The sequence below is a fragment of the Triticum aestivum genome, chromosome 5B (assembly GCF_018294505.1).
Source record: "Triticum aestivum cultivar Chinese Spring chromosome 5B, IWGSC CS RefSeq v2.1, whole genome shotgun sequence".
In the NCBI taxonomy this organism is placed as follows: Eukaryota; Viridiplantae; Streptophyta; class Magnoliopsida; order Poales; family Poaceae; genus Triticum; species Triticum aestivum.
Window position 1 is genome coordinate 336,499,456 of NC_057807.1, and position 20,557 is coordinate 336,520,012.

A 20,557-nucleotide genomic window follows, 5' to 3' on the forward strand; every position below is an offset into this window, starting at 1 on the left:
GAGGAGAAAAAATATTGCATAGTACTAGGTGCCATCGAAGTGCACGACTCACTTACGCACTGCATATCTCCATTTTCTTGCATGACACTCCACCTTGATGCTACATGTCCCGTGTGTCATGGAGGCATATAGTATGATTTTTAAAATGGAGGCATATAGATGTCCCGCGTTTCGGCAAAAGGATGAACAAAGCTCATTTCTTAAATGAAAGAGTGGAAGAACATAGATTCCTGAGGACCGAGAAGGAGCAACAAACCTCGCGGTGGAGCGACCGCACTCATAATATTTTATATTATTCAGCGATATAAAATCAACCAAATCTCTCCATGTTCGCATACCATTCTATAGTATGAGAATAACTTTGAACATAAGCCATTGATTCACTCTATCCAATGGTCATAGTTGGAAAATCCAAACAAAACCAAGCATTGGATCAACTCTTTTAGCACTTAGATTGTTGCCGCCTGCCCAACTAGCCCACCTATATATCCGCTCACGTGTGATGACCACAGGAGCTATCCACTCAGATTGTATGTTAAAAAATAAAGGTTGATAACTAATGCGACACCTCGGGCCAACGCGGACAGATCACATTTTGCACGAGAAATTACACACCATGGTTTGTTGACATGTGGTTCCATTCCAACATGTCAGTGAGACGACGACGAGTCTTTTTCTACTATTTCCAAACGGACGTGCAGGCCGGGGCGCCTCTTCGTGTTCCGTGGCAAACTGGCAACCGTCCACCAACTCTTCGCCTTTCCCTCTCGATTTGGAACTGCTATCGCACGCTCTTCCTCCCTTATCCATTTGCCTTCATCTGTCCTTCTGCCATTGTTCGATCGTCTTCTCCATGGAGAGAACAGGCCAGAAACGACCCTGTTATTCTTGCCCCGATCTTAAAAATGACGTGGTGGAGGAACTCATTGATCGGTGACGTCATCACCTCTGCTAGCATGGAAGGTTCGTTGAAGACCATTCTCGACTCAACTAATAATATCATTACAAGGAACCCAAGGGTCCAGCAGTGGTTTGATCTCCCCTATCTTCTTTGTTGTGACCCTACTGACTGGCGCGGGGACGACGGAGGCCTCGCCTTGTGCAAGTTGATGCCGCTTGATAATGATACGTATGATGTTAAGATGCCATCGCTTGAGGGCAAGGCTTGGGCAGGCGCAAATGGAGATTGGGTTGTTTATATTGGGTACAACTACGAGTGGGAACTTGTGAATGTGTACACTTGTCACCGGGTTCCACTTCGAAAAATCTCAGCAGACTGCCCAGAGGTTGAGCACATCGGTATTCTACGCACGTTCAAATACGATCATGATGACTGTCTTCTATGGAAGATAGCAATTTGTCGAGTTCCAAACCGCTCTTGGAATTACAAGAACTATGAAGTTGTTGCTATCTTCGAAAAGCTTGTTGCCGTTCTTCGTGGTTCGACTCGATGGATATTGCTCAAAAATCAGTTTCTATACATGGATGTGTACTGTGATGCAATTCAATACGAGGGTCTTGTGTTTGCTTCCACCACTCATGGCACTGTTTTTGCATGGGATCCTCGTAGTTTCGGTACGTTTGTCTTCCACCGTAGTTATAATTGTTTCATCCACATGCATGCGGGTTAGCAAGTTTCCCTTTACTAATTAACCTTCTTCTTGTGTTTCCAAGGTCCTGTGAATAGCCCACTGATGATGTTACTACTAAGGAAGCAGGTGTAGTCTCCCATGGTCGCACTCTCCTGACCTATTCCAACACCCGTTGCATGGTATTCGGGATGGATACTAGTGTGCTAGCGCCAACTCCTTCTCCCTGGTACAGAATTGATAGTCTTGGAGAAAACCCGCTCTTCCTTGGACAAAACTAGCCAATGATGGTGAAAGGAGATCCAACTGTTGTTGACACAACGTTAATACCATTTATGAGAAGCAACTGTATCTATACCTCGGACATTCGGTGGTTCCCTACCTTGGTACTGATATAGTAGGCCGATTCAGCCTGGATGATCAGTCCTGTGTTGGTCTCGATATTGACAATAGATGGCCCTTCCCAGAGAATCACTTGTGGTTCAAATCAAGCATTTCCAACGCCGAGGATTGGTTGAGTTGAAGTTCATTTCATTGCTTGTTATTTGTTGTGTGATGAAATCTTTAGTATTTATAATGTATCCTCGTTGTCGTTGTGGGTTGATGACCTATTGTATGTAATAAAATGATATGCCTATGATAAACTTACTAAATTTATGAATGACTTTCGAGTCACTTCTCTGAGTGGGTGCTGCGACGAGGCAAAAATATATTTTCCGAATACATAATTGTACGTGCATTGCAACAGGTTATCGGATGAGGCCAATCAACAATAGTATACTATTTGTACTAGCTTCACATGCTTCACACATCGGGCGGGTGTTTTTACTGTAGCTGAGAATCCCATCATCCTAGGTCTTCGGATGAGTCCAGTAGAAATTGCATTTTGATGTTTGGGTTCGAACTTTCAGAATTGCTGCACTATCTCTACGTCTACGTATACGTAATACAACAAGTTTTAAACTTGAGACCAGCCACCCACCCTCATAAAGAACACTTTTTAACCTAGCACAAACTCCAGGAAATTTGGCCACAGTGTGAGGTGGGCCATATGTTAATGTGTTCGTTGTACGTAACCAGCACCTCGAATCCTCGATACCACTCCTATATAGTACTAGTAGGGTGGTATGGGCCAGAACAAGCATTCACGTCTAGGAGTACAACACATGCCACCAGCACGACTTCCATCTAACACCATATTTCTTGGAGTCCATGCTACAGATATCTCTTCAACCTCGTCGTTTCTCTAACTCAGCCATCGCGCGGCAAGCGAGGTGGGGGTTTGCCAATAGTCGGTTTCCTCAACTCCGGTCCCACTTGTAAGGCCAACTCCAATGCACGACCCCACCACATCCGAGAAATGGCCTAGACACGACCACATTGCCCTACCCAAATGGACCTCCATTTTTCCCAGATTCTGTCCGTTTGGGTTGGGCAATGGGGTCGTGTCTGGGCCATTTCTCGGATGCGGTGGCCGTGCGCCGAACGCGCGGACGCATCCCGACTGCGTACATTTTTCTTTGCAAACACATATCTTTTTTTCATCATTGATTTTTGGTACATGGAAATACATCACCAAAATTTGACTAGAAAAGCAAGACCAAAGAAAACAAGAACCATAAGAATACATTTTAGAATATATCCAACTTCCATAACTGCTCTTGTAAGTTGGATTAGTGCCTTATCGATGCATTCATTATTGATCCGTGGAGGCTCGATCTTGTGTGCTTATTTCTTCTTTGAGTGTAAAGAAGTAGATGTTGCTTCCTCGCATATAGTCTCATGTCTAGCCTCTATTCTATCAACAAGTGCACTAGTCTCATCTCTAGCCTCTATGCTAGCTAAAAGTGCTAGAACATCTACTAAACTGTGCTCTATTAATATATCGATGTAATCTTCTTCCCAATACCAAAACTTGCATCCATTCTACGCAATAAAATTTTAAGTTAGCACAACTAGTCTAATCCGAGAGCACAACCGAAGATTTGGTCGAGTTCTTCCTACTTTTGCCGACATGTGGGACATCCAGCATCCAGGTCGTGTCATGCAAGAAAATAGAGTGGTAGTTGAAGCCACGTGATGTGCATCTTGGGTTAAACTGTAAATAGAATCTTACTACTCTTGAGTAACTCCAAAAGCGGCCACCGAAGATCTTTATTGGATTTGTTTTTCATCACTAGCATGTCGAGGTGAAAGATGTGCATGTTCAGTGGGTCCTCTTGCGTTTTCACTAACATGTGGGACTGCATATGAGAAAACAGACGATGGGCTCCGTGCGTTTGCTGGCTGGCTGAGAAGAGAGATAGAGGATGGCTGAGCACGGACTCTAGGAAATTTGTTCTACGTAACCAGCACCTTGATATAGGCTCGATATAGTGGGGTGTCATGGGCCATAACTAGCATACACGTCTAGTAGTACGGCACACGCCACCCACATGAGTCCCATCCGACACCAATTTTCTTGGAGTCCGTGCTACATCCATATCTTCTCCCTCCTGTTTTCTCAGCCATCGCGTGATGCGTGGGGTGGGGGTTTGCCGATAGTCAGTTTGCTCAACTGCGGTCCCACTTGTAAGTGAAAATGCAACACCGCATGCATTCCCCCTTGAGCGGTGTGCCAGAACAACCATGTGGGGGTGCGACACGAACATGGCAGGCTTTTCATTTTGAACTTGTAACTTGTAAAATTTGGTTCTGCTCCATGGCGCGACCGATAGATAGAAATAACAATTTTCCCTAGAGTAATGAGAAGTTTGGTTCTGGCGCGGTTCATGCATGGAGTACATACGAAAATTATGAAGTTGATGCGCAAGGTAAGATAACTACTAGTAGTATCATATACTACTACATGGATTTGACGGAAAGATAAAAATACATATAGATCCATCAACGACATCCTCACGCCCTAGTCCGCCGGGTCACCAACAGACGTGTGAGGAGCAGCGACGTTGGGGGCGAGCTCAACGTGCTTCTGAACAATGCCATCCAAGGTTGCACTGCGGTCCAAGAAGGCCAGCGTCCTATCGTCCTCCTCTTGCATGTAGTAGTCCTTGTGGACGATTTGCGCGTAGACGTGGGTGATTATGTCGATGGTGTCTTGCTGCGCCAGGTGCTGCATGGCGAGCGCGACCTCGAGGTGGACATTCTTTGGCGTGACGACGGGCAGTCGCAGGGCCACTAGTGCGTCGAAGAGGTTGTCACCATAGTGGCCGTTGAGGGTGGCGGGCATCGCAGAGCCTGGGCGCGTCAGCTGGAGGCGTATGTCAAGGTCGTCCGCGAGCTTCTTGACGATGGTGAACTTGTCGAGGAAGCCGACGAGGACCTCGTCGAACAAGGAGTCGAAGCTGTCGTCCAAGCGGCCCCTCGCCCTGGTGTCCTCAAGCACTACCTGGAGACGTTCCTCGGTGCCGGGCCGTAGGCCGGCGTCGTGGACCATTTGGCACAGCCGGCTGATGCTCACGCTCATCGCCTCCATGGGTCTAGTTTAGCTTCTAGTCAACTAATCTTACGATTGGAGTGATCACTCTTGCCCTTGGTTAGCGTGTGTAGGTGCGTAGGATTTCGTACTAGATTGGACGGGCGGGGAGCCTTTATATGAGAAGTGTAGACTGCGTTGAATTCACGTGCGTGTTGGCCATCTACTCCTCGGCCCTCTACTACACCTGCCTTTGGCTGTATGACAGGTGGGCCAGCCACCCGTTGGGCCCACGTGTCATGCACCCAAAGGCAGGTGCATTAAGTCAAGGAAGCTGCGTCCCCCTCCGTGCCGGTGCAGTATAGTCATCTCACCGGACCTCTAGTTGGGGCCAAACGAGAGAAGTTCGATGTTTACTGTTTTATTTGTCCCCTTTGCATTTTGCGCCAAGTTTTGACCTTTGATTTAACTAATAAAATGTTAATGCATGTAACCAAAAATGTTGTGTAAGTCACCTTACGAAAACCAAATAATCCCAAAACACTTAGGCACGGTACATGAACTCCCTCCTCGTTTCTTATTTCGTGACATATCAACCAATGAGAGATGTGGGCCGTGCATGCTTTCAATAACTTGAGACTACCAAACATGACATGTTCATTGCATGTAATCCTATTAATTAGCAAAAAGACATTAAGTTCTCTCGCCAATAGGAATAAAACAATACACCATGTATTTATTTACAAAGGGAGTAGTACATTTTTGTGACATGCATTACTAGATATTGCTAGTCAAATACTAAAATCCAGACTGTGGTGCTAGTAGTACTAGTAGTAGTACTACCAATGTAGTAGCACTGTACTGCCCATTTGTCAAATTATTACGTGCTGCTCCTCACAGTGAAGTGACAAGACCCTACGCCGGAGATGACACCTGAGTATAGGCGCCATCTTCGACATACCATAGTCAGCCTCACCATCTGCAGTCACTATCATCATGGCTGTAGAGCTAGCCTGCTTACAACTAGTCGTGTTCGACATAATTTCCCGTGCGTAGATGCCCATGCATTGCACGGAACACCAAGATTCGGGGTGGACGGCGCCGCCAGTGGCCATTGCGCCAGATTTTTCCATGGCCTTCTAGATGTGGTGTGGAGGAGATAAGGCTGATTGTGAGAGACAAGGAGTTGTTTGTAAATAAGGAACAAGTGCGGGCATCTTTTTGCAAAATTGGAGAAGTTTGGTTTGTATGCGTCCGATCTAGATCCGACGTCTATTGGTGAAAGATGGCAGGCACAACATCATCACCAACTCAGGACCTTTTTGATTCGCAGGATTTTGAAAACGCAGGAATAGGACACAACAATATTACAAGTTTCAAACTGATATTACAAATGTTAGGAGTAATGCTGCACCTACTAAGAGGGAATTACTAGGAAGTTTACGTAAGAACTTTCGTTACTTTAGGTGGATGCAACATTAACGTACAAACTAAAATCCACCGCCCTGACAAGTCACTAATGGGCAAATAAGTTTTCGAGTCTCTGGCCACTTGATGTTTCAAACACAAATTCAGCTTCTGCGGAGACTTTGTCATTTAGGCTTAGACGCTTGCGGTGATCAGCACGCCATTCATTTTTTGCGCCAGAGAACGCCAAACCTCATTACCTTGAGCACACTTGCCTCCAGAACAAAGAACCTGGCCAATTTGATCTTAGATGTGCTGCCTCGATAGTCGATCAAATCAATTTCTATAAGAAGGAGATCAAGGCATTCGATGAGATTGTTATAGTGCAGCACATTTTTCACTTTTGGGTCCTTTTTATGTGCAAAAGAAGAGAACATATTAGAGCAGCTGGCTGTATAAGATTGTCGTGTCATCAAGAGGTACCAATATCATTCACTCATACGATAGGGTTGGCTGGCTAGTGATATTTTTTCACTCTCTCTCTCTCTCTCTCTCTCTCTCTCTCTTTCTCTTTCCTCTCATTTACGTAGGAGCACACGAAGAGCTTGGGCATTTGTTGCCTTCCACTATGTGGCTGATGCCATATTTCACAAAAGTATGCCACTTAATACGCATCAACGTCAAATCAAAAGATTTTGGCACCGCTCTCGCGATGTGAGAGAGTTGGCACCACTGTGCACACAGACCCACATGTATAAACTAATCAATCAAACCAACTACACCAGCCTCTCACTCTCCCAAACAAATGTTTTTTTATTGCCTTAGTCCTCTCTCTCTCCCACGCAAGTGTTTTTTCATTGCGTGAGTTAATTTGGCACCGGAGCAAAGTAGGTGATCCAGATTGGGGCACCAGGTGAGCAATGGAGGGGCATCGATGCCAAATGCATCACAAGTGAATTTGGAACGTGTTTTTGCCTACATAGTGGAGGGTCGTTATAGCCCACTTTTGTACTACCTCGTATTTAGTATAAAATTTTGACCATAGATTTACCTAAGAAAATGCCAATGCATGTCACTAAAAATTATACCATTCGAAATTATGTTCAAATACGAATCCAACGATATAGTTCTTAGTGACATGCATTAACATTTTGTCAGTTAAATCTATGGTCAAATTTTGATACTACAAAATAGGAAGAGTAAACCAGGACGGAGGTAGTACTTGCTCTTAGGGTAACCATAGAGTTACTAGTCTAAGTTATTTCCACTATGATTAGCCTAGGCTACTATAGTAGTACAACAAAAAAAACGATGAGGTGATGACATGAGAAAAAAATACTAAAAATGTTTTTTCGGTGCAGTGCGTAGATGCAGTTTTGAACACTACACTTGTCATCATAATTTGGGAAAATTACAAAAAAAGTAAGCTACGTTGTGATTACCGTTTACTAATAGCAAAGAAGTTTCACCTCGATGATTAGCTTCTCCGTGCACGAAAAGCACGTAAGGAATCCAACAACTTGATCCAGATTGGGAGCGATAGATTTTATTGCCAAGATCTTCACTGTGCGCATAGACTGGGTCAAGCTTGTGGGAATCATTTTCTGGAAGACGATCGTAAATACATCAAGAAGAAATTTAAAAATGTGAATTTCAAGAAGACGGAGAAGAAGATGAGTGTTGTACCTGAACGATTATGGATCCAATAAAGAGTTCAAAGAATTTGGCAAACGAGTACACCAACGCTGTCAATTTTGGCGCGTTAATGACCCTGATTTTTTTGGACCTTGTAGATCCGATACAAGCCATCTCTCAAGGAAAGGCGCATTCTCAATGACCATAATGTGGAACAGCTGGAGTGATCTCTTCCCAATTGATGTCTTGTTGTGGGGCCAGAAAAACACATAAATCCATCAGAGATTCATCGAGGCGATGTGGAGGCTAATGAACCCGTGGATCTGCTCAAGACGAAGGTACTCGAGCGCAGTACAGCTGTGGAGCAGGTGCTCCATAGCCTTCTTCGAGATGACAATGTCGAAGAGGTCGAGATGCTTGAGTTGAGGGAGAACAAGGGCGGGCGCGGCACTAATCTGGGGAAGATAGCAGGAGCTGAAGCTGGCGCGGCGCAACGTTGGCATGAGGCGGAGCGTGGACGGCGGCAGAGAGTGACATCGTCCAGCTTCAAAGCTGAGCTCCTCGAGCTGATCTAGGGCAGGGGATAAGAACCACTCATCGAACTTGGCTTGGACCTTGCAGTTGGTATTGAACATGTGGATGTCAAGGTGTCTGGCTGGCCTAGGGTGCGATGAAAGGATCTTGGAGACTGCAGCCATGCATTTGCAATCCCCGTCACAGAGGCAGCTGTCGATTGTGAGGTTGAGGGGGGCGCGGCACCAGAGGGGGCGCCACCGTCGGGAGAGCAGGGCGGTCTGCACGGTAGATTTGGTGGGAAGGAGGCCGATGATGACGAGTAGCATGTCGTCGGGGAGGCTGCTGATGAAGTCCAGGCTCGCCGGATGCAATTTTGGCTCGAGCCGCCTCCGCTTGTTGGCTGCCCCGCCATCCATCTCAACCGGCGGCGATGCCGGTGTACACGTGTGCTGGTGTGTGTTGTGTGATGGGTGTCCACGAGTGCGTCCTTCTGTGCATGCCACTGCACAGTGGTGAATTATGCGCGAGTGCCTCCTTCACATGGAAGAAGTGTGTCCTCAATGTGCCCTCAATTTACTAGTGTGTGGGGTGCTACCTCGAGTGGTTTCAACTTTGTTTACTTCACCGCATGTCAGATGGGCCTCTAATTTACTTATTTTCACCCACCGCCACATGGGCCAGCACACGAAGATATAGAACACGAGCTGACAAGGCAACATGTGGACTGGTTGACCGGTCAACTAAACAATATATGGAGCTATACGCTGACACAGTAAGCGTATAATCCATCGGTATAGAGAGTTCGAGTGAGAGGGGAGGCCCGTGAGAGATAGTAGAGAGAGAGAGAGAGAGAGAAAGAGCTACTCCCTCCGTTCGATAATGTAGTTCTAACATTTTTTTAAAGTCAACCTTTTGAAACTTTGACCAAGTTTATAAAGAAATTACTTATATCTACAATATCAAAGATAAATGATAGTATGAAGTAAGTACATGTTGTGATGAATCTAATGATCGTTCCAGATGTAAATGTTTTTCTCCACATATACCTGGTCAAACTTTTCTGAGGTTTGACTTTTCAAAACATCCATATGCTTATGGACGTGAGAGAGTCCCTAACTAGAGAGAGAGAGAGAGAGAGAGAGTGAAATAGAAAGAGTGAGTGAAAAAGTGTGTGTGTGTGAAAGAGACATGGACAACACACGATAAAAGTAGAGAAAAAGCGTGTGTGTCTTATGCAAACATATCACACATGCATCTTCGACAACGGAAGCAAGGTGAGGAGATAGTGTGTGGTTGTTTGCAACCGAGAGAGAAAGACCCCTAACACGTGTCCATGAGGGTTGTCGGTGTCAAAACCGGCGGATCTCGGGTAGGGGGTCCCGAACTGTGCGTCTAGGCGGATGGTAACAGGAGACAAGGGACACGATGTTTTTACCCAGGTTCGGGCCCTCTCGATGGAGGTAAAACCCTACTCCTGCTTGATTAATATTGATGATATGGGTAGTACAAGAGTGGATCTACCACGAGATAAGAGAGGCTAAACCCTAGAAGCTAGCCTATGGTATGATTGTTGTTCGTCCTACGGACTAAAACTCTCCGGTTTATATAGACACCGGAGAGGGCTAGGGTTACACAGAGTCGGTTACAATGGGAGGAGATCCTCATATCGTATCGCCAAGCTTGCCTTCCACGCCAAGGAAAGTCCCATCCGATCACGGGACGGAGTCTTCAATCTTGTATCTTCATAGTTCGGGAGTCCGGCCGAAGGTCATAGTCCGGCCATCCGGACACCCCCTAATCCAGGACTCCCTCAGTAGCCCCTGAACCAGGCTTCAATGATGACGAGTCCGGCAGGCAAGTTGTCTTCAGCATTGCAAGGCGGGTTCCTCCTCCGAATACTTCGTAGAAGATGTTGAACACCAGGATAGTGTCCGGCTCTGCAAAATAAGTTCCACATTCCACCATAGAGAGAATAATATTTGCACCAATCAGATCCGCTGACGTATTCCGTAGCGTGACGTCACGGCCAGGCCTTTATTTGAATCATTTTACTGTTCCACCTCAGCGCGTTTAGCGAGGCGGTTTCCTTGGCACGTCTCGTCAAAACAGAGATCGTGTCCCCTTATTTCGGGATTCTCATCAATACGGGTGTGGGTAACCCAACCGCGCCATTAACCATGGCGCTTGGGAGATAAGCGAGTTTTATTAGGCTGGTGGGGGCTCGTAGTTTCGGCCGCCCATATAAGGGGATAAGAATCTACCCTTTCCATTTACGCCTTCTTCTTCCTTTGCTTATTCGTCCCTGCGCGCTCGAGCTCCAACGCCCAAGCCCGCACTTCCCACCTCAACCTTCTCCGATCATGTCCGGAGCGGGAGGTAGATGGATGGCCTCCTCTGTCACGGAGGGGCAAATCAAAAAGCTGATGAAGGCCGGATACTTGTCTGACGACATCGCGCACCGGCTTCCAGATGAGGGGCAACTCATCCCCACCCCCAGGCCCCATGAGAGGGTTGTTTTTCCTCCCCATTTCCTCCGCGGACTGGGTTTTCCTCTTCACCCGTTCGTCCGGGGGCTCATGTTCTACTACGGCCTGGACTTCCATGATCTGGCCCCGAGCTTCATCCTCAACATCTCGGCGTTTATTGTCGTGTGCGAGGCCTTCCTTCGCATCCAGCCTCACTTTGGCCTATGGCTGAAGATCTTCAGCGTCAAGCCGAAGGTCGTGGGCGGCCGCCAAGCGGAGTGCGGAGGTGCCATGGTGGGCAAGATAGCCAATCTTACATGGCTCGAGGGCGCCTTCATAGAGACCATCAAAGGGTGGCAATCGGGGTGGTTCTATATCACCGAGCCGCGTGACCCTGAATGGGCGGCGGCCCCCGAATTCCGATCTGGTATCCACACGCGGCTCACATCTTGGAAAGAGACAGGCCTGTCGTGGGGTAATTCGGTGGAAGTGACCGAACTTCAAACCTGCATCAAAGACCTGATCGGCAGGAAGGTTAAACTTGTCAACGTAGTCCAAGTCATGCTCTTCCGCCGGATTCTCCCGTGCCAAAGACAGGCTTTCAGCTTGTGGGAGTTCGACCCGGCCCAGCACTAGACTCTGTCCCGGCTCTTCGACACAAAGCATGGGGACGCCCGAAAGGTGCTATTCAAGAGCTCCGAGGTCTCCCCTCCCGTCACCGAGGATCGCGGATTCTGCGCCGAGCGCCAAGCCAGCTCGGTGAGCTTAATTTTCCCTTTACGGGGTATTTGTTTTTCATAGATTTGATTCTATGCGGGATCTAAACCCCCATCTCCTTAACAGGACTGGCAAAAAAAGGCCAGACAGGTCAACTGTCCGGCTCCCTTGCCCAAAGACCCAGCGGACGCTCGCTTGACGAAGCTGCTGGTTCCGGCACCTCACGTGGTGCCGGAGAAGAAGGCCAAGAAGAAGGCCACGGGGACTCAAAAGAGTTCCCGGTGCCTGGTGGTGTCGGATTCATCGCCCGACAACCCCGAAGCACCCTCCGCCTCTGAGGACGAGGAGGAGGAAGAAGAAGAAGCCTCTCCCCCTCCAACGGGGGAAGGAAAGAAAAGGAAAGCCACCCCTACTGGGGAGGCCGAAGGGTCCAAGAAGGGGAGGACCCTTCTGCCGGACTACGCCTCCGATGCCGAAGACGGCGGGGAGGAATGGCCATCCAGGGTCAAGCCGCTGGCAAAATCGTAAGTATCCGAACACCAGAATAACTTACGGCGCTCCTCTGATGTATGGTTCCTTCTGATGCTGAATTCAATTATGTAGTCCGCCCCGGGCTCAGCTTGGCGATTCGTCGAGCGGCTCCCTGGACTCGTCGGATGTGAATAGCGCTTCACTTCTGACGGCCTACTCCCCTCTCCCTACAAACGATGCAGAGGTGGAGTCCCAAAAGGGGCTAAACCAGGAGGAGGTGGTCCTGGAGGCGCCACAAGGCGACCTCCCGGACTTCAGGCCCAAAGGGGGGAAAACCCCGGAGGGATCTAAGTCCGGCCCTGGGCCGGACACCGCTCCGGAACCAACAACGGTTCCAGAGTCTGACAGGCGGCGCCTTCAGAAGAAAGGCGTGCCTACGACGCCGGCGGCCTCTGTCCAACCGGAGACACCGGACAATTTGCTGGAGGTGCTTAACAGCGCCTCCATAGACGAGGAGCACCGCACTGTTGTGAGTGCGGTGATTCAGAAGGTTCAGTCCGCCAAGAGCAGGCTGACAGAAGCCTATACAAGCCTGTTATCAGGCTTCGAGGTATGTGTTAAAAAACATAAAAAATGTTACCGCATAGACAGTAGCCCCTGATGCTCAGTTCGGTGTTCGGAAAGAAAAGCCGAGCTGAGGATCTAAAAAGATATACGCAGGGGTCTAATAAAAATATGTCAATATGGGAATGCAGGCTGCACTGCTGACCTCTGCCGCACTGACTGCGGAGGTCAATGCCTTGAAGGAGAATCTCGAGCGGTCCGAGAAGGAGCTCGGCCGTGCCAAGAAGCAGCTCGAGGACAAGGAGGGTATGTACTACCCATATAAACGTATATAGAAATACTTGGTTGCAAATAATGGCAGGACCAACTTAAATGTTGCAGGGGCCACTGCTGAGGTGGCGACCTTGAAGGAGGCGGTCTCCAAGGCCGAAAACAGTGCGGCCCTGGAGTGCACCGAGCGAGAGAAGCAGGAGGCGCGGGTGGCGGAGGTGCGGCAAGAGCTCCAGGCTCTCGTGGAAAAACACGAGAGTTTGGAGCATGACTCGAAGACTCGAGAGTCCGAGCTCGCCCTGGCTCTAGGGAGTGCCAAAAACGCTAAGGCCGAAGCCCAGAAGGCCCTCCAGAAGATCGAGGCGATGAAGAAGATAGCGGCGGGTAAGGCATTCTTTATGCAAAGCAAGAATATAAAAGTTAATTATCTGCTACTTACCCGAATCCGGAGCTCTCCAGGAGCGTTCGCCGATCTGCCCTGTAGCGTGTCTGATGCCGCCGCATACTACCGAGCCGAAGAGGGGAGCTCGACAAAAAAAGTGTTCTGGTCTCAGTATGCTGAGGCCGAACATCCGGTGCCCTTGAGCGATCAGCTGAAGCAGCTGGTCGAGCTCCACAAGGTGGCCGAACAGGCCATGAAGGGCCTCATAGCTCGGCTGTGGCCTAGAGAAGCCATGCCTGGGAGATACTTCGGTCTGGTGCGGCGGCTGGTGGACGTGTGTCCGTGGATTGAGGTCGTCAAGCGCTCCGTTTGTATCGAAGGTGCCTGTCAGGCCCTTGCCCGTGCTAAAGTGCACTGGGGCAAGCTGGACGCTGAGAAGCTTTTGACGGACGCGCCACCGCCGGGCAAGGAGTATCGCACGCCCGAGATGTATTATAAGGGCGTCCTAAAGGGTGCTCGCCGTATAGCGGACGAATGCTCCAAAGATGTAATTTTTGAGTAGACTCGCATCTGTTATCGTGTACACTGAAAACTTTGTTCATATGCGTTAAGCAACGCTTGTTAATTTAAAATATTACCTTCTGTGCGGCCGTTTATCAAATCTGAGAGATGCAAGTCGTCGGCTTCGACCCCCATGCCACGAGTGTTGGGGTGTTCGGGATAAACCTGAGCGCTCTTGTTCCCATTCTTGGGTCCATCTAGGGAGGCGCTCAGCACAACGAACCAGGCCGTCGGACTTATAATGCTTTATCACTCTCACTTGGCCATAGAATTCTATAATTTTAAATTTCGACGAAGCCCCTAGTATTCGGAAGACCGAGTTCGGGGCGCTATCCACGCCTAGGCCGGATAAGTCCGGTTCCTCGCTCTAAGCGGCATAAGTCATTAAGGACTCGAAAAACCTCGCGAACAGCAACCGGTCTCTCGCACTATCATGACGGTCAGTTTTAGCTTTCTCTACTGAGGTGTTAACCCAGCTCAACTGGGGCACAATCGCAATAGTTCTCCCAGCGCTACCTTAGCCAACATTGCGGAACGTAAGGTACCAAAACATGGGAGCCGGGCAAACCCAACTATTGACCAAAGACATGATTCAGAGCCGATGCATATAGTGCTATAAGTTCGGGGTGCCGCACTCATGAGAGTGTTCGGTCTTCTCACACCATGTTATGGGGTGCTTACGCCCCTGGTGTATTGGCCGTACCAAAGTGTACGGTTGCAGAATGTCATGACTGAACATATTTGTATAGATGAAAAATAAATCAGTACAATAATAGATAAGAGCTATGTATTGTTTATTAAAAAAGGGCTGCTGCGAGAGCAGAATGATACAAATAGTGCGATAAGCAAGAGATGGGATTATTTGACATGTCCCCCTCCAGGGGCAAGCTGCGGGATTTTAAGTAAAACAGGTATTAAGCTCGTTATAGAGACCACCTGGACATTTGACGTGGCTTGTTTTCTCCCTGGCTGTTGCATCGTATGTTCGGTGAGTGTGTTGCCGGACAGGCCTTCCAAATAGTTGGGTCCTGAAAGTATATAAAAAGTAAACGGCGGAATAGGGAGCCCCTTAGTGCGGTTGAGCCGCATTCTGGGCGTGCCGTAGTTGTGCCCCTCCCCTTATGCCCATGGTATCTATAAGGCGTAATTATGTACGCGTGGTACCGATATCGCCATCCGACGAGGGCTGGGGTTGGGGCCGCACTGCTATGCTTGCTCGGAACGTGCTAGCCGGATTTGTTGTAGGTTACTTCGGGCTCGCTTGACGTTGTCCGGACGTTTGACACCTGGGTTGGAGGATTGCCTTGAGAGGCTACTCTGTACTTCCGCCGCTAGGGCCGCCGTGTGCTCCTCCGTTCGGAGAGAGCGTTCAGTGTTTCCATTTACCGTGATGACTCCGTGAGGTCCTGGCATCTTGAGCTTGAGGTATGGATAGTGCGGCACCACATTGAATTTTGCAAATGCGGTTCGTCCGAGCAGGGCGTGATAGCCACTGCGGAATGGGACTATGTCAAAGATTAGCTCTTCGCTTAGGAAATTATCCGGGGATCCGAAGACCACTTCGAGTGTAACCGAGCCTGTACATCTGGCTTCTACACCTGGTATGACACCTTTAAAGGTTGTCTTTGTGGGTTTAATCCTTGAGGGATCGATACCCATTTTTCGCACTGTATCTTGATAAAGCAGGTTCAGGCTGCTGCCACCGTCCATTAGGAATCTGGTGAGGTGAAATCCGTCGATAATTGGGTCTAGGACCAATGCGGCGAATCCGCCGTGACGGATGCTAGTGGGGTGGTCTCTTCGATCAAAAGTGATCAGGTAGAAGGACCATGGGTTGAATTTTGGGGCGACTGGTTCCAACGCATAGACGTCCTTGAGAGCACGCTTCCGCTCCCTTTTGGGGATGTGGGTTGCGTATATCATGTTCACCGTCCGCACTTGCGGGGGGAATCCCTTCTGTCCTCTGCTGTTCGGCGGCCGGGGCTCGTCCTCGTCATCGCTACGCAGCCCCCTGTCTCTAGTTTCGGCACTTAACTTGCCTGCCTGCTTGAACACCCAACAATCCCTGTTGGTGTGGTTGGCTGGTTGTTCGGGGGTGCCATGTATCTGGCACGAGCGGTCGAGTATCCGGTCTAAATTGGATGGGCCCGGAGGGTTTCTTTTGAATGGCTTCTTCCGCTGACCGGGTTTAGAGCCTCTGAATCCGGCATTGACTGCCGTATCCTCAGTATTGTCGCCGTTAATGCGGCACTTGTGTTTGTTGCGACGTGACCGGCTATTGCTGTCCTTGGTATCCGAATTACCAGGGTTCTTGGTTATGTTATTGCTATGAGCCAGCCAGCTGTCTTCGCCCGCGCAGAAGCGGGTCATGAGTATCGTGAGGGCTGCCTTTCGGCTTTTCCTATCCTAGGTGTCGGGCAAGCCATTCTTCTCGGATGTTGTGCCTGAAGGCAGCAAGGGCCTCGGCGTCCGGACAGTCGACTATTTGATTTTTCTTAGTTAGGAACCATGTCAAGAATTGCCTGGCCGATTCTTCTGGCTGCTGGATTATGTGGCTTAGGTCATCAGCGTCTGGTGGTCGTACATAAGTGCCCTGGAAGTTGTCAAGGAATGCGGATTCCAGGTCCTCCCAGCAACTAATTGATTCTGCTGGCAGGCTGTTAAGCCAATGTTGAGCTGGTCCTTTAAGCTTGAGCGGGAGGTATTTAATGGCATGTAGATCATCACCACGGGCCATGTGGATATGAAGGAGATAATCCTCGATCCAAACCGCCGGATCTGTTGTGCCATCGTATGATTCGATGTTCACGGGTTTAAAACCCTCGGGGATTTGATGGTCCATTACTTCGTCTATGAAGCATAGTGGGTGTGTGGCGCCCCTGTATTGGGCTATATCGCGACGCAGCTCAGATGAGCTTGGTCTGTTGTATTCGGCCTGGCCGTACTTATCTTGTCCAGCGTGATGGCTATCGTCACATGAAGTGGGGCACCCATGCGATCGATTGATCTTTCTTGCCTTGCCTTGTTCTCCAATATGTCTCGCAGGTCAGTTACGTCTCCCCGTACTCTGGTATGTTTTGAGCAGTGCCGGGGTGCAGCTTGGGTCGAGGTCCTGAAGGCCTCTCTGTCGCGGCCACGGGGTGGCCGATCGGGCGCATCGTACGCTGGTGATGTAGGTTTAGTTGCTTCCTCCTCAAGTTGGGGTAGCAGCCTGCGCTTTGGGTAGCTCTTGGAGGGGCACTTGAGTTTATACTCTTCGGCCGCCAGGACTTCGGTCCATCTGTCGGCTAGCAAGTCTTGGTTAGCTCTAAGATGCTACTGCTTTTTCTTGAGGCTGCTTGCCGTGGCCATAGGCCTGCGTTTGAAACGCTCTTGTTCGACGGGGTCCTTTGGCACGACGAATTCGTCATCATCGAGGCTTGCCTCGTCTTCGGAGGGAGGCATATAGTTGTCGTCCTCAACCTCTCTGTCGGCCGCTCTCTCATGAGGGCTGGCTCCTTCGTCCTCCCGCACTGAATCCTGCTGGAGGGGGTTATCTTCGGCACTGTCCAGCGTGTTGTTATCTCTAGTGCCGGAATCGCCGTTTTTGCTTTGGCGGGACTTAGAGCGGCGCCGCTGATGTCGGCGCTTGGGTTGCTTCTTGGAGGGGTCATCCTCCGTTTTTTCCTCGCCATCCCCTGCTTTGGGGGTGTCCACCTTGTATATGTCATATGATGAGGTGGCTTTCCAGTTGCCTATAGGTGCTGGTTCCTGGTCGTCTCCTTCATCGGTGTCCATACCGTCGATGTCTTCGGAGTCATAGTCGAGCATGTCGGTTAAATCGTCGACAATTGCTATGAAGTGGGTGGTGGGTGGGCCTCGAATTTCTTCGTCATCCGTATCCCAACCATGCTGACCGTAGTTCGGCCGGGGCTCTCCTGACAAAGAGAGAGACTTTAGTGAATTCAGGATATCGCCAAAGGGCGAGTGCTGAAAGACGTCCGTTGTGGTGAACTCCATGATCGGAGCCCAATCGGGTTCGATCGAAAGGGGTGCGGGATATACGGAGTCCGGCACCTTGGAGTCACGGGCCTTGCAAAGGAATAAGCTGGTATTCGGCTCTATCACCGTAGAGATTGCGGCTCCCGGGCTGGCGTCCAACCGTCCATCCCCGACTAGCGCAGCCTGCTCCGAGCTAATGGTCGGAGCGGGCACCTGAGCGACGCTTTGGGCGCTGTCCGGCGGCAGAGCTATATCATGCCCATCGTGACAGTGCGACGTGCTCGGCCATGGCTCAAATCCGTCGAAGATCAAGTCCCCGCGGATGTCAGCCGTGTAGTTCAAACTTCCGAACCTGACCTGATGGCCAGGGGCGTAGCTTCCGATCTGCTCCAGATGGCCAAGCGAGTTGGCCCGCAGTGCGAAGCCGCCGAATACGAAGATCTGTCCGGGGAGAAAAGTCTCACCCTAGACCGCGTCGTCATTGATGATCGAAGAAGCCATCGGGCCAAAGGGCGACTACACAGAGGAACTCTCAATGAAAGCACCAATGTCGGTGTCAAAACCGGCGGATCTCGGGTAGGGGGTCCCGAACTGTGCGTCTAGGCGGATGGTAACAGGAGACAAGGGACACGATGTTTTTACCCAGGTTCGGGCCCTCTCGATGGAGGTAAAACCCTACTCCTACTTGATTAATTGATGATATGGGTAGTACAAGAGTGGATCTACAACGAGATCAGAGAGGCTAAACCCTAGAAGCTAGCCTATGGTATGATTTTTGTTCGTCCTACGGACTAAAACTCTCCGATTTATATAGACACCAGAGAGGGCTAGGGTTACACAGAGTCGGTTACAATGGGAGGAGATCTTCATATCGTATCGCCAAGCTTGCCTTCCACGCCAAGGAAAGTCCCATCCGGACACGGGACGGAGTCTTCAATCTTGTATCTTCATAGTCTGGGAGACCGGCCGAAGGTCATAGTCCGGCCATCCGGACACCCCCTAATCCAGGACTCCCTCAAGGGGTCTGACAAACAAGGGAGAGAGGTCGAGAGAGATGTACGGAGAAAATGCAGACATGGGGAGGAGAGAGTGTATGTTTGTCATAGAGAGATCCCCTGGAGATTGTGATGGGACTACATGGGTGGGAGATCGAGTGACAAGGTGTGTGCGCGATAGAAGATACCCCGAGAGGTATCGAGATAGACGTATGGATGGAAGGAGACAATATGTGTGTTCCTGATGGCTAGTGAGAGATAATCATACTTAGGGGGGAGTGCTTGCGCCTATGATGGGGTGAGGGATTATGGTACTTAGGGGGGTGCGTGTCACATAGAGAGAGAACAAGGGCGAAGAGTGTTGGATGGGTCTATATGTATGGCATGAGCGAGACATGTGTATGTGTGAACCAGGGAGATATAAAGTTTGAGAGAGATAGAGGATCCCCAATAAGGCTGAGTGGTGCGTCAGATAGCTGAGAGGGGGAAAGAGATTTTCCATCCGCTCGATAATGCAGTGCATGTAAATGTTAGAAGTCAAACTTTGGAAACTTTGATTAGGTTTACGCAAATGTTATTTATATCTACAATACCAAAGATACATCATATGAAACTACATATGATGGTGAATTAATGGTATATGTTTGCCATTCTAGATGTAATTGTTTTTCTCCACGTACATGGTCAAACTTTGTGATGTTTGACTTTTTAATAAATCTATATGCTATGGACCGAAGAGAGTGCCTAGGTCGCGAGAGATCAAGTGCGTGTGAAGGAGAATGAGTAAGTGTGCAAAAAGAGTATGTGTGTGAAAGAGAAAGTGACAACAAACGATAAATTAGAGAGAGAGAGAGTGTGTGTGTTTTTTCGTTTCTTATGCAAACATATCACGCATGCATCTCCGAGATAGAAAAGCGAGGCGAGGAGATACACGAAGATAGCTAGTGTGTGATTGTTTGCAACAGAGAGAGACGCCCCTATAGCACATGTCCAATAGAGGTCTGGCCAACAAGGAACAAAGGTCGAGAGGGACACATGGAGAACATGGATGCATGGGGAGGGAGAGAGGGTGTGTTTGTGATAGAGAGATCCCCTAGAGATTGTGAGGGGACTATATGGGTGGGAGATCGAGGGAGGTGCGTGTGCGATAGAAAGATGCCCCAAGAGAAATCCAGATAGACCATGCACATGTTTGTGATGGAGACTAAGATTAGCTAGTGATATACATATAGGGGGGACTGTGTGTGCCTACAATTGAGTGAGAGACCATCATACTTGGCTAGCTAGGCATGAGATTGTGTGTGTGTGCGTGTGAGATGGAGAGAGAATGAGGGAGAGAGATATGGGCCTATCGAGTGCGAATGAGATATGCATGTGTATGTGTGACCCAGGTAGATGGAGAGTTTGAGAGAGAGGGAAGAGCTCCAGACGACAGAGTGGTGCGTGAGAGAGTTATGGGCAACGAGCCAAGGAATTTGTGTGCGTACGATGAGTGCACCCAAGATATCTAGCTTGGACTAGAGAATCATACATAGTGTGCGAGAGAGACCTATAGATGGAGTATATATGCATGCGAACTAGAAAGACCC